Here is a 13642-nt window from a genome sequence, read left to right on the forward strand (position 1 = left end):
GACTATTTACTTATTTTGAAGTTAAGAAAGAGTTGAACGTTTTAACCCTCTTCTTCATTAGTAATTATATCCTCTCATCTAGGAATAGATCTTATTTTCTATACATCTTATTGTTCTATTTTAAGTCCTTTCTTGGATGTAAATTCATGGTTTAAGTTGTTTTATTTATTTATTTATTATTTTCTTCCGATAAGCCTGAGTTACTTCTTCAAAGTTTTTTTTTCCCTTTTTTTTTTTCCTGTGTTTTCAGAATCTTTAAATTTAGAAAACTCAAGATTTCCTAATATGACCCTATTGATCTCTTACTAGGATTCTTGTCTTTTTCCTGATTTGGAACAATTTGCCAATGTTGAATTAATATGGTTCCTTTAAATATCTGCCAGGTCTGCTTTACCCCTCAGAATAGTCTTCCACATCCCTAACAATGAGTTTTCTCAGGTCTTCGAGATCTGCTTTTTCTGAAATCCAGTGTCTTCATTTTGCTGTCACTCCTTTCTATCCTTAAAATTAGAAACACTACTGAAAATAATTTTTACTTTTATTCTAGCATTTTTAATCAAAATTTAATTAAAATAGTTCATCTTTTGATAATTTTCTACAGCTTATGATAATGCTGATCCCAAGATTTTCCAAAAAACTTCTGGAGTTTTCTGAACCTTGGCTAACAGATGTTCAATAATTCAAGATTCCTATTATTACCAGGTCCTACTTTGTGAATAATTCTTGTAGTGGTTCAGAAAAAAACCCAAACACATTATTCACCTCTTTCCTGAGTAGACATTTCTTTAACAGAACTTAACATGATCTCCTCCTCCTTACCTTCACAGTGAGAGAGCATTCTTTTATTCCGAAAAGTGTTACTCTTTTAATAATGTATTTAGTAAAGTGCTGCAGAACATCTGACTACTTTATCTTTCTCTTCCATATCTACATTTCTGTCATGGTTTGAGGTGGCTAGGGTTTTTTTTCGGGGAGTGGGAGGCTACCTAGGGTGGCTTTGGTTAGAAGCTGCTACAAGTTTCCCCCCCAGTGAAGCCAATGATAGCTGGCTACAGGAGGAACTTCCTGCTGCTTCCCAAGGGAGAGCCAATAATTTTGCCTCTCTGATAACATATTTAAGAACAAGTTTGTTGCGCAGAATAATTTTTTTGAGCCAGGGGAGAGCTGGCCGAAGCTTCTGGGCGGCCCTGCCACCTCCCCTGCCGCTGAGGGAGGGAGCGGAGAGGAAAATCCACGCCAGAGCAGGTTATTTCTGGGTAGGACTCATGGCCCTGTGCAGCTGCAGCTGCACATCAGTGCAGCTCACCCTACGGAGGACTGCATCCTATGAAGGATGAAGTGACCCTCAGGACAGTAGATATGGAAGAACTACTGCCTGAGGAGTGGACCCACGATGGAGAGGTCCGTCAAGGACTGTTACTCGTAGGAGGGACCCCACGGAGCAGGTGAAGGACTCAGAGTTATTATTACAGGGCCCCCCCTGTAATCCATGGTGAGGACCATGGTGGAGCAGGCTGTCCCCCTGTAGCCCATGGAAGAGTGACCTATGGGACAGCAGATTTGGAAGATCTGTTGTCCAAGGGAGTGGACTTGTCTCCCTTCCCCGCTGCAGGAGGAGGAGGGAGAACATGGAAGGAAGGAGGGGTGGGTGGAAAGTGTGTTTAAGACTGTTTTACTTCTCAGTCTTTAGATCTTATCCTGTTAGTATTAAATTTCAGTATTAACCCCACGCTGAGTTTTTGGTTTGCCTGTGTGACCTCTCCCAGCTCAGAGCGACTTTAGTGGGTGCCTAGAATCTGGCTAAGGTCAACCCATGACAATTTTTTGAGACATTTTTTAATTCTAATTCAGATTGCTCTTGTCATAAACATTTCTTGATCATTCTCATCTTATTCTCCAGTGATGATTAACAAAGCAGAACCTGTTGGCAGAAACAAAGGAGAATCAATTTAATAGTCTTCTTGAAATAAAAAAAAAATTCCTCTGCTTTCTTGGAATATTGTTGACTGGCTTTAGCTCCTGTAAATCAATCTTATGTATTCAATAAAAGCAACTTAAATTCTTCATATAACAAATAAAATTCTATGATTTCACACTCTGAAAAATCTGCACCATTACAAAACCCAGAAACCTAGTTTTCTCCACAGACATGAAAGATACTGTTTCTCCATATCATCCCCTCACAAATGAGTATTGTTATGACCATTAGCTTTGAATGCATTCATGGATAAATAAGGACTTTGAACTAATTTGACACAAAGCTGGCTTGGCAGGGTTTTGAGATTTAATTGAACTTTGTTTTAATTTACAATTAGTTTGTTTTGTTTACTTTCTGATGGCATTAGCAAACATATTAAAAAGGAGATACAAATAAAATTTGTGCCAATTACATATGAGAATAATTGGATTTTATTAATCCAAGAATTCATGCAATCAATTTATTTATTGGTACTCTTAGTTCAGATACCTCATTATTCCTCACACTAATTAATCACAACCACTAATGAGTAGTTTTGAAATAGGACTGTTTACTCATTTTCCCCAAATGGAAGGTTCCTTAAGCAACCATTGATATTTACTTTAGGGAAACAAACAAGTTTTCTAAATTAATTAATTAATACATTTTCAAAAAAATACGTGAGTCTGTAAGATAACAGCAGCTTTCTTGGTTCAAAATGAGAAATTTAAAGATTATTATTCCAGTACTGTCTGAGTTTGAGCAAATGACTTATATTTACCTTTTTCAATGTGGTTTTACTTGGCAAGGATAAATGCATATCAAAATGGAAGACTAACAAATGCTGTGAACAAACATAGGGTTATGCAGAAATCTTTACTGAATAACCATAATAGCTTTTGAAGGCTATCTTCCTTGTGTCTCTATACATTCAATCTGGAAGTACAACCCATTTTTTATGGTGTTATGTAGAGAAAACACATTAAATGTGAAAGTTAGCAAGTAGGGTACTACAGGGAATATGCCCCTCAGAGAGATGTAAGAGAAAATCCACTTGAAAAAAAGACGCTATTTCTGATGCAATAAAAGATTTGCAAATTCAAAAAGTGAATATGGGAAACACATTTGGATTTTAACTGATGAGACCAAAGGAAGGGGGAATAAAGTCAGGCTGATTAGAAAAAATAATTTCTGATGAACAAAACGGGACAATATTGAGGAGGTTGAAGAATAAGTAACAAAGAAAATTATGTCAAAAAAACCCCAAAACATCCCAAAACAACAAACCAAACCAAAACAAAACTGGAAAATAGAAAATAACAAAGACAAGGAAAATAATTTTAGTTGTAAGGCTGCAAGATTAAAAGCAACTCCCAAAGAACCTGAGGAAAAAAGCTCTCTGTAAGAGCATATTTCAGGAAAGGTAAAAATGACAGAAAGCTGAGCAGAGAAGAAAAAAAAAAAAAAGTCTGTGAAACAACAGTGTGAACAGCAAGGTCAGCAAAGGAGTGGGGAGGGGGAGGAGGTGCTCCAGGCAGAGTAGAGATTCTCTTGCAGCCTGTGAAAGAGCCCCCTGTGGAGTGGAGATGGTATTTTCCTGCAGACAAGTCCTCACTGAGCAGATATCCACACCCCAGCCCATGAAGGACACCACGCTGGAGCAGTAGGGTATTTCCTGAAGGAATTGTGACCAGTGGAAAGCAGCCCATGCTGGAGCAAGGGAAAAGTGTGGACAGGAAGGAGCTCAGGAAAGGCACTGCTCAGGGAAAGTGTGGAGGGAGTTAGAAGAATCAGGAGCGAAGGAGTGATGCTGAGCCTGGGAAAGGGGAAGATGAAGGTTTAATTTTGTCTTTGTCATTATCCAAATCCATTTTAACCGGCAGTAGATGAAATTAATTTTCCCCAAGATGAGTCTGTTTTGTCTGCAACAGGAATTGGTAAATGATCTCCCTCTCTTTATCTTAACCCACGTGCTCTTTCATCTTATTTTCTCTCTGTTTTCTGTTGAGGAGAAAGAGTGAGGGAAGGGCTGGATAGGCTGGGTTGACCTTGGCATCTGACCAAGGTCAACCCAGTGCACAATAATGAACGAAAAGAACAAAGTATATCGATATTTTCATTTCTGGACTGGACTCATTCTATTTTTTTTCCCCCTCTGTGGATAACTCAGTTAAAAAAAAAAAAGTATTGATAATGTTAGTTTAATTTGTACTTTTATAAATACCACAATTTTTCATTTTAAATTGCCTAAGATTGATGGTTTCAACTTTCATTAAAAAGTAAAAATATTAATTAAAAATTCTTAGTTAAAATTACTTTTGCTTAGTAAGATGCAATTTAAGGCCAAAAAGTAATTTACAAACAGCAGAAATTACAAAAGCTTTTTTTTCCTCAGTATTTATGTCTTATGGTAGAAATTATGATATCTAGTCAGCTGCCAATATCAGTAATAGGATATATTACAATTAGAGTGTTTTAATGCCTTTCTCTTTGGATTCTTTGATGTCTAATAACCGCTGAATTAATTCCCTGTTTTCCCAGTAGAAGTGGCACTACTACAAGGATCATTTCTATCCAGCAGTCACTTTTAAAAAAAATGTGTAGGAGCTTTGAAAAGCTATGTATATTTGACAAACATCTTTCAAATCAATCAGCAGACAGAAACTATGGTTTCTTTGCTCAAAAAGAAGACATTTGCTGAGGAAAAATAGTGAATGAACCAGCTGCCTGAAAACATATTTTATAAAAAAGACTTTGTCACAGCTAAAATTAGCACCCTTCCTAGTATAACTACAACACATCTGTTGACCAATGTTAATGAAAAACAAAATTCTAAGAAAAAGGACTTTCTTTAAAGTGCTTATGAAGCTTCCATCATTTTCACACTATTTTTGCTGCCCTGCAAAATAAATTAAGGAAAAAATATCCATATAGAAAAACATATTAGGTTATATTAGAGCTACACTTCAAAGCATAAAGAAAAAAATATACAAAAGTTTTCCAATTAAAACCAACCATTTTGAAAGTTTCTAAGTTAGACCTAAAAGGACAGATCTGCATCCAATGTCATTACCATTAAACCCACTAAAATTATTTTTTGAATTTATCTTTAAATGTAGGTGTGCTAATGAGAAAAAGGAGTTACTAGATTTCAATATAAAAATATTTTCAAATTTTTCTACTGTTTTTGCTCTTCTGTTTGCACATTGTCATGCAAAAATTAGATCTGGTGTTTATCATTACCTCTACAAAAGAAGCTAATTTGCTCATTTGTAGTCCTCAGAAACACAACATGCAACAAGTGTTTGTGCGATGGGTTCTCAATGCAATATTGGAGCAAGTCACTGATAACAGTTATTTGAGAGGTGCAAAGTATTTTAAAGCCTGATTTCAGCACACCTAATTCTGCTTACATAAAGGTCTGCATGGTTACTACTACTGGTAGTGATCTCACAAAACTCTAGTTTTGTAATAGTTTAAAAATTTAATCTCTTTAACTAAACTAATTCTGTATGACTCATTTAATAGTTTCATTAGGGTTACTGGTTTTACTGTTAATCTTCACTATCAGCCTACTCTCTATATATGTGCTGGTTTTTGCTGGGATAGAGTTTATTTTCTTCAGAGCAGCTGGTATGGCGCTGTGTTTGGATTTGTGCTGGAAACAGTGTTGATATCAGGGATGTTTTACATACTGCTGAGCAGCCTTTACATGATGTCAAGGCCTTTTCTGCTCCTCACCCCACCTCACCAATTAGGAGTCTGGGGGTGCACAAGAAGTTGTGAGGGGACACAGCCAGGACAGCTGACCCCAGCTGACAATGGAGATATTCCAAACCATATAATGTCATGCTCAGCCTATAAAGCTGGGGGAAGTAGAAGGAAGATGATCAGAATTATGGTGTTTGTCTTACCAAGTCGCTGTTATGTGTGATAGAGCCCGGCTTTCCTAGGGAGGCTGAGCACATGTCTGCCCACGGGAAGTGGTGAGCAAATTCCTTGGTTTTTTTGTTTCTATATGCAGCTTTTGCTTTACTCATTGAACTGTCTTTATCTCAACTCATGAGTTTTCTCACTTTTACTCTTTTGGTTCTCTCCCTCATCCCACTGGTGGGAAGTGACCAAGCAGTTGGGTGGGGCTTAGTTGCCAGCCAGAGTTTAATCATGACAATATAAAATAATTGGACTGTAATAAATTATTAAATCCTTCTAGTACTCACAGCAATAATAGGCATCTATAGGAAATTATTGTGTATAAAATTTCTTCACTGCATCTCTCTTTAACTAAATATCTATGGTTATATATGTAACATATTTGTATATATTCTAGTTATCAGAAATGTTTCAAATACTTAAAGGGTTTTTTCTTCCTTAATATATCAAACATGCTAATGTAAATTTTGTACTTTATATGACCCCTAAAACTATAAACTGGATTTTTTTTAATTTCAATTCAGTACAGTTATAGCAGAACTGAAGTTCTTTTCCACAGCAGACACTGTGAGCTAAAACTTGCCACCTCAGTTCACTTTTTCAGCTGGAAAATACATGACAAACACAATCATATCCCAGTAGTTCCCCATGGCAGTTCAGACTTTAATCATAATTCAAATGATATCTCACTAGAGAAAAAAAAAACAAAACCACAAAAAACAACCCCCAAACTTACAATGATAAAGAGAAAAAGATACTGTAGTCTACCACTTTTAGAAATCAAAAATGTTACTTTGTACTCCAGAAGGTAGAACTTGCCTCTGGGAAAGTCATTGCAGCACTTTTTAGATAAAAATCAACGTTAGAAAAAAAATATCAAATTTTACAATAGTCGGGGACTGTGAGCATGATAATGAACTTTAGCACCCAATTAGGTAGGGAATATCTAAGCTCTTCAAAGCTCCATTTATGTATAAACTAGATCAAAGTTCTCTGTCAACTGTCTTTGAAGAAAAGCATTTACAATTCCTCTTTTCCTTCTTGCCCTGCCATCTGATTTTCCCCTCCTACTTTGAGGGTGCTGACAACCTCTACTGGCACCTCTCAGCAAATCACTGAGCACACCATAGAGAGATGGCTGGAGGAAACATTTAACTTTTACATGGAAGTTGAATCATTGTCATCTACAGAGCTTAGTGGGGACTTCTTATTCCTGATATCATTTTAAAATGTAGAAGAGAATATGGAATCACAGAATCACGGAATGGCTTGGGTTGAAAGGGACCATACAGATCGTCTAGTTCCAATCCTCCCTGCCATGGGCTGGGAAACCTTCACTACACAGCATTGCTCAGAGCCTCATCCAGACTGGCCTTGAACACCTCAAGGGATTGAGAGTCCACAAAAATAAAATTCTGTTTTAGTGTTGCTGAAGGATACTTACATGTGCTATACTTAGGCCCCTAGCTTGAATTAGGAGACTATCCATATTGTCTGTGCAGACAGATGCCTTCTGCTGGAGCGTGATTCTGGGCAGAAGTTCACTTTAAGGTTTTGATTGCTCTGGACTACCTTCATTAGCTTTCCAGTATTTCATGCAATTATATATCAGTTGTCTAGTCAATGATAACAGTGAAAAACATATCTACAATAAATTTGTTCATTTGATTTGCTGCCTATTATAGCAGAAGTCTAAGCAAATAGCTTAGCTAAGGCAGTAAAGTTGTAGAAAGTGAAGACTGCAATGTTTTCAGCTGTGTTGCAACCTAACAGCCCAGTCATTTAAAGACAATCATAATTAAGTTACTAATAAACACAGTAAATTAGGCAATTCAATAATCTGTAGTTATGAATAAAATATTAATAGTGAATATGTTCTATGTTGCCATGTCCCATTTATGATCCAATGTGAATAAAAACTTCTGTTAAACTGTACTTTAACTGAGAAACTGAATCTTAAGGTGAAGGCCTTAATTATAATTTTTTTATTGGCACAACACTTCAAGAAACAGCCAACTGCTTTCTTGAAATATGTGGTGTTTACCTTACATTTCACATGAAATCCAATTTTGATATATGATTGTACAAAACCAAAGACAAAACTTGGTCTCCAAAAATATATTGATAGGACCTGAGCAGACAAGTGTCTGGTCCAACTTTCTAAACATAGACAGAATTAAAAATTAAAAATATTCATCAAGCATTGGCATGTATATTGGTGTCAGATAATTTTATTGTTTTTTGTGAAGTATCTAGAACCATTAGTTTTAAAAGTATTCCAAAATTTTAGTAAAAACCACCTTAATGACATACTATAGCTAAGAATCAAATAAATATGACAAATCCTGTAGAAATAATTTTTGTGTATATTTTGACTCATTTAGAATATACCTTCTTGTACTTATCTCTCCATTAAGAAAATTCAAACCTTAGCAATTATTCCTCCAGTGGACTTCGAAGAATCATGATTCCAAACACTGAATCAAAAAACAATCACTAGATAAAATACTGTGGGTCCATGGGCACATGAAACTAAAAAAACCTCAAAAATAATGTATTTCCTGTTTCTATATTGTCAGATTTTTTTAATAATGGGCCTTTTGGTCTCCTGAAGGTCAAGAGGAAGGCTTTACCAAATACATTTGTTCCTCTGTGTTACTGCCTTCAAACCAAATACATTCTTTTTTAGTCTGATAACTTAGCTAATAAGTAGCTTCCTGGACACACTTGATCTGGAACAGGAATCATCAGGCAAAATGTATTGTAGTGATGTCAGACATGAAGTTATCTTGTGGAAGGTTCTGTATAAATAGAACTCCCTCGTCAAAAGCATTACAAGGAATTTTCATTAGTGTACCATTTCAAAAGTATATTTTTTCAATCCAAATCACGAAATGGTATTATGAATTATTAGTGCTTCTCATGGTACCTTGTGCTCTTTTTAGAACTGCAGCAGATCAAAACATAGCATTACCTAGGAAAATGAAAGGTTCTGGCAGCAATGCTGAAGATAGCTTGAAAATCTAGTTTCTAAAGATGCTTTTTAAAGAAGCAAATTAAAAGAAGCATGAACTAAAAATTTGATGAATTAAAAGTACACTGCAGTCCTTCCATGATTTTTGGATGGAATCAATAGCACTGCATAGATCAAGTTCTTTAGAGTTTATGCCATTAAATACTTGAGAATTTGCCTGTAATAGTCAGGTAAAAAAAATAAAAATTGGTCTTCCTTAGGCAAACCTCACATTGCCTTGAATTTTGTCAGAGATTTTTGTCAGAATAAGGGTTTGAGGATTTGATTTTGTAAGTTTCCAGCTATCCTTAGCATTTTATAGAATGTTTCAGTTCAACAAGAGTGACATTTTCATGGTGAGTACTCAATTCCTGCACCTTAATCGTGCAGCTAAGTTCCCATCAACAAATCCAAAAGTAAGGAAGTCTCCAACAAATAGTAATAAGAAAATTTTGATAGGAAATATTTTGCACTATATTTTCTATTCAAATAAAAATATTATTCTTACAATTCTTCAGTGACATTGTTTCTTTAGTTCAGACCATAGCCGAGAAAACAATCTGGTAGTGAATAGTTGTTGTGGTTTGGAGCTGGTTTCCTGCCAAGTCTCCAACACCACAGTAAGTTTCCCCCCTCAAAAAAACAAAGAAAACACAAGAGAACCAAAATAAGAGCGCTAAAGCAATATATAAATATATTTACACTTATATTACATTTATATAAAATTACAAAAACTATATACACCTCCAAAGGAAAAGGGAAAAGGGACAACGGACAAAAAACAAAACAAAAAAAAAAAAACAACCCAAAAAACAGATATACACACTCAATAAAGAACTAGCCAAAAAAAATCTTAATACTTTTCTTTGAGGTAGCACAATCACACCAAACGCCACCACCACGCTACCGGACCCCGGATCAGCAGAAACAACAGGCCCCGTAGGCCCGGCCAGGGCTCAGCTCCCCCACAGGAGCGAGACCGGCTGCGGGAGTCTCCAAACCTCGCCGGAAGAGGAGAGAGGAAGAGGCTTCTCTCTCCGTCTTATTTATATGTTTGATTACATAAAGGAATAGGATGTAATACTTTCTTCCTTCCTGGTTTCCAGGAAGGAAGGCCTAGACTCAAAACCATCACAATACTTTATCCAAAGGATTGTTTTTTTTAATCTGAGTTTTTTTTTCCATTGAATACTACAGTCTAAATACAGCTTTCTAATATTTTTGCTTGAATTTCTTATGAATACGTTTTAAAATTTATATATATTGTTCTTGGAACTCAAAGCTTCACATTTTAAATGTTTTTGACTACTTTTTTAAAAAAAAATACAAGTAGGAAGAAGGAAAATTGTTTTAACAGAGGGGATAAGTATTAACCTATTTTAATTTTATTGTTACAGTGCATGCCTCTTTGCACTTAAACCCCTAGATTTGAAGAGAAACTAACTAAAATGTTTTACTTCTGTGTTGTTTGTGTTAAGGAGGCACCCAGAAACCATAATAAAGAAAAGTATGATTTTACTAAGGAAAGAAATTCTAAGATACAATAGCTGTGCAAAAAAGTCTGTTCTCTGAAAAGAAGAGATGGAGTCACAAAAGAAGAGGTACAGAATAGCAAAATGATTGCCAGGGTTACACAGCGCACTAGTGTAAGTTGACAATGAAGACTGTATTTCCTATAAGCCTGTGCACTTGCCTTCTTCCTGGAACTATGTTGCCTCTTGTATTCAGTTAATCAATATATCAGCACTGTAGTGCTACATTTACAACTTTTTGCCAGAGAAGAATACATAGATATGAATTAATGAAGATCCATAAGCCAAAGATAAGCAGATAAGAAACATCACTTTCTCAATTATTTCATAGTTGAAAAATGAAAACTCTTGGACCTCAATTCCCTGCAACAGTATCACTAGAAATACACCAGTGCAAAACCTGCATTCCTGAGGAGGAGAAGGCCCAGAACATTCAAATGATTTGCAACAGATTACATGGGAAATCTACAGTAAAACATTTACCTTAGATTGCTTAACACCCAACCCTGTATCTTAATCACAGAATACCTCTTTCTCCCTAAACTAAATGTGATAAATGGACAAATCTAAACCTAACTCTCCCCCCTCTCTAAAGATATCTTAAGAACTCTCATTAATTTTGATAGATTTTCTCTGAGCACAGCTTCAGATAGAAGTTTGGCCTTCTAGTTTGTTGGTTTTTTTATTTTGTTCTGTTTTCTTTTAAAATGATTGATACTTTATTAGAAGGAAAATTACTACTACTTCTAAAAAAAATCTTCTTTGTACCAATCTTCTTTGTACCTTTTATTCATTCTTGGTATTTGACATTTTGGTTAAAAGTATGTTTTGAGATACAGTATAACTTCCGAAGTTTAGAAACTATTTCAAAAACTGTATTAAATCATTTGTAGATTTATATTTAAGTTACAAGTATTTTAATCCCTTTGGGTTGAAGAGGATTAAATGACACATACATACCCTTCCTATATAGCACTGATTTCTTGAATGCTATTCTAATTGTTATGTTATAAATAAGTTCAAAACAATTATACTTATATTTTTACTATGCAACATTTTATGTCCTCTAAATTCTTTGAAATTTTACCTTGGATTACTTTTTCAACTTTTTTTTTTTTTTTTTTGGCATAAGAAATAAAAAAGCTCAAAGAAGGAGAGGTAGAATAAGCATACAAACTTAGCCATAACAAGAAGCTGTTACTGTAGGTAGGTTCCTGAGAATAGTTGTGGAGCCATATGAGTTTATAAAAATAAACTAAAAAGGTTTTTTTTCATAGAAGGGAGTATAGTTTGTTCTGAAATTAATTCAGATATAGATTTTTCCTTTCTGCTTGAAAGTCTACTTGTTTGCTTTGAACAAACAGGAAGAATGGCATATAAAATGGCAGGATGACACCTAACAGAATCCTTGAAAAAAATTCTGTATACATTATCTAACTCACCTGGCCCATTGAGAATTTAGAAGATGGACGACTTGAATTTAACATTTCATAGTGGGACTAATTTGATGCAAATTAAAATAGCATTTTTGGGATGTTGATTTGCTTGAGAAATTTCAACTCAGTAAACATGAAGTCATTCACTGTACTTGTTAAAAATGAGATTTGGATTCTTGGAAGCAGTATCAACAATATCAGCTTGGAATTAGGGGCACAGACATGTTGACAGTAAGATAAGTCTTCACTGAGACAGTTGGATGTGCTTCATGAATATGCGACACAGAGGTAAACTCAGAGCATGTTGTTGAAAAGACTGAAAATTTACATAGGTTACTGTAAAAATAGTCTAAATTTGGCCTCTAACAATTAAATATTAACAGGGATTGTTTATATCAAACACATAAACTGGTTTAGAAATTTAACACTTAATTATCTACTTTAACATTCAGCCTTTAAATGTCATGTATGACCTACTTCCCTTTGGCCAAAGGATAAAGCAAAATGCATATTTTTATATTCTGCTACATTCATATTCTACTACATTTTATATTCATAGTTTTATTTTCTACTATGTTGGTTGTCTCTTAGGCCACAAGCCTCATTTTCTTAACATGCTTCCATTTTATCCAAAACTACCCATACTAGCTGTAAAGCTGGGAAAAAATGCCTACAGGAGTCTGTGTTTACTTACATTCTTTTTCCTAGATATTGCTGCTTTCAGATATTAGAAGAGATGATAATCTCAAATAGCAGCCAAATGGGGAAGGAGAGGAAAGGCACAACAGGCAAAGAAAAAAAGTTTATCATGCCATTCACTCCTTGTTTTTATATACACTTTCAAGCAAAATCCAGAACCATCCTAAACATCTTGATTTGCAGTAATACTCCATATTGATTCTGTACCCTAGCAATGGGTCTACAGCATATAAATCACATCTATAGTGACACTGGCATAAATAATACTGAAAATGGTATCGCAAGTAAAGATATGTTATATAACTCTTCATGCTTACAGATAATTTCAGATTATTTTCTGTTTCATTTACTGGTCCATCTACAAGTATCCATGAAGCAGTATTTCACAAAACTTTTACTTAAAACCCATGTCATTTACTATGTATCCTGTATTACATCAAGGTGAGAGACTATAATAAGTCCACTCAAACACCCTAGAAGCCTTGTTGCAAAATAGCCTGTATTATTGTGATGAGTATTTAATTGACTGCAGGGAGAAAACAATCAGATTTTCCACCTAGTATAGTTACCAGTTTGTCAGAAGATCAGGAGATGAAGGACCATAAAATTTAGAGAAATATTAGCAAACACAAAGTGTGTCACAGCTGAAATCACAACAGAAAGGCACAGCACAGAGATCATTCCTGTATGAAGATCCCCCATGTCCCCATTATCCCCTATGAAGTCAAAATCCTGTAACTACAGAGACTTCTAACTCCTGTTTGCTCTCCATTCTGCTCACATCAGTGCAGGGGCACTTCAGAGAGGCAGCCAAGTGTGCTAATTCGCTACTACACGCTTGAAAGCTTTCTCCTAGAACATGCTCTACAGGCATTTAGTTGTTTACATGTCTACCTAACAAAGATCCACTTCAGTTTCAGCTGGCCAGCTTGCTGCTGAATATAACTTTTCCCCATGTAGCCAAGCAGATCTTGTCTCTTCCAAAGAGCTGTTGAGCATCTTAAGGGTCCCATGGTCATCGACACCAAAACCCTCTTGACACCACAAGCTATACGACACATTGGATCCACTG

At 35.4% G+C, this 13642-nt stretch overlaps 1 long non-coding RNA gene across 2 annotated transcripts in view; it reads right to left on the reverse strand.

Moving 5' to 3' along the window:
* Window positions 1-1706: 1706 nt before the first annotated feature.
* Window positions 1707-13642, reverse strand: part of LOC108496737 — a 14257-nt gene continuing 2321 nt past the window's right edge. For both annotated transcript variants that reach the window (XR_001874563.1, XR_001874564.1), the window contains exon 4: window positions 1707-1921. This is a non-coding gene — a long non-coding RNA (uncharacterized LOC108496737). The remainder of the gene's footprint in view (window positions 1922-13642) is intronic.

Source organism: Lepidothrix coronata, unplaced genomic scaffold (genome assembly GCF_001604755.1).
Source record: "Lepidothrix coronata isolate B3197 unplaced genomic scaffold, Lepidothrix_coronata-1.0 Scaffold1, whole genome shotgun sequence".
NCBI lineage: Eukaryota > Metazoa > Chordata > Aves > Passeriformes > Pipridae > Lepidothrix > Lepidothrix coronata.